This window comes from Seriola lalandi, unplaced genomic scaffold, assembly GCF_002814215.2.
Source record: "Seriola lalandi dorsalis isolate HSWRI2012SDOR001 ecotype SW California unplaced genomic scaffold, Sedor1 jcf7180002044081, whole genome shotgun sequence".
NCBI classification, from domain to species: Eukaryota; Metazoa; Chordata; class Actinopteri; order Carangiformes; family Carangidae; genus Seriola; species Seriola lalandi.
The window spans coordinates 1-1,672 of record NW_019514649.1 but is presented as its reverse complement, the minus strand read 5'-3'; the positions used below and the strand labels follow the sequence as shown (position 1 = coordinate 1,672).

The 1,672-nt window shown below is 44.1% G+C and overlaps 1 long non-coding RNA gene across 1 annotated transcript; it reads left to right on the top strand.

Annotated features, from left to right (window-relative positions):
• On the top strand, positions 1-1,597 carry LOC111648617 (uncharacterized). The gene is made up of 4 exons (XR_002760168.2): positions 1-33; positions 337-447; positions 1,087-1,182; positions 1,261-1,597. It is a non-coding gene; the product is annotated as an uncharacterized LOC111648617 (long non-coding RNA).
• Positions 1,598-1,672: the final 75 nt, after the last annotated feature.

The window sequence follows — 1,672 nt, the reverse complement described above, 5'->3', positions numbered from 1 at the left end:
GGACAGATCGCCGGCGTGGACAAAGACGGACGGGTGAGGGCCGACATGGCTTATTAGACGTTTCTCATCAACGACGAAACACAAACAACAATGGACAAATTAACTAATTACTGTTTTTATGCGAAGTCCGACACCTGTAACCATGGTAACAGCACACAGCAAAGATGGAGACGGCTGTAACTTCAGAAGGATTTAAATTCATGACATAAATGTGACAAAGATTTCACTCTAATGTCTCACTAAACAATAATAATACTAATAAAATGATGATGATAATAATAATAATAATGAATAATAATAATGATAATAATGGTAATGAACCTGTGGTGTGTTCAGGCGCTGCAGCCTCACGTTCGTATCTGGGACAGCGTCAGTCTGTCGACTCTGCAGGTCATCGGTTTGGGAACGTTCGAGCGAGGCGTCGGCTCCCTGGCTTTCTCCAAAGCTGTGAGTATCACCAGCTGCATCATGGGAAGTGTAGTCTGCACAGACCACGGTGCTGAGTTCACTGTAATTCTGTAACTGTAACTTTTAAATCTCATCTGATCACTGAAAACAGAACAGAGTAATTTATCAAATTCATGTCACGGTCTCTCTCTCTTTCTCTCTCGCCCTCTCTCCCTCTCTCTCTCTCTCTTTCTCTCTCGCCCTCTCTCCCTCTCTCTCTCTCTATGTCTCTTTCTCTCTGTCTCTCTCTCTCTCTGTCCCTCTCTCTCTCTCTCTGTGTCTCTCTCTGTCTCTCTCTCTGTCTCTCTCTCTCTGTGTGTGTGTCTCTCTCTGTCTCTCTCTCTGTCTCTCTCTCTCTGTCTGTCTGTCTCTGTCTCTATCTCTGTCTCTCTCTCTCTCTGTGTGTCTCTCTCTCTCTGTCTCTCTCTCTCTGTCTCTCTCTCTCTGTCGGTCTCACTCTCTCTGTCTCTCTCTCTCTGTCTCTCTCTCTCTCTCTGTCTGTCTCTCTCTCTGTCTCTCTCTCTCTCTGTCTGTCTCTCTCTCTGTCTCTCTCTCTCTCTGTGTCTCTCTCTGTCTCTCTCTCGCTCTCTCTCTGTGTCTCTCTCTCTCTGTCTCTCTCGCTCTCTCTCGCTCTCTCAGGACTCTGGTCAGCACCTCAGTGTGATTGACGACTGTAACGATCACATGTTGACAGTTTGGGATTGGCAGAAGAAATCAAAGATCGCTGAAATCAAGGTGAGCGTCGTTCAGATTCACTATAAAACATCTAACTGGTCTCTGATTGGTTCTAACTGGTCTGTGGCGTTCTTGTAGACCACTAACGAGGTGGTCCTGGCCGTGGAGTTCCACCCCACCGACCCGAACACCATCGTCACCTGCGGAAAGTCCCACATCTTCTTCTGGACCTGGACCGGGACCTCACTGGCTCGTAAACAGGGAATCTTTGGGGTGAGGAGATTGTTTTTATTTTTCAAGTTAATTTAATTAAAATCTTTATGAAACACTGAACAACATAAAGTTGATTTAATTAACTTAACAACTCTCCAAATACTGACATTAATAAATGGATCAGGTCACAACAAACTGGATTCGTGTGTTTTTATTATTAAATTAACTTCTTCAATATTAAAGAAGCACCTTTAACTATGACTGATCACGCTCTGATTTATTGATCTCTGATCTGTCATGAACCTGAAGATTGTGCATGTTTTGTCAGTTTTTATTA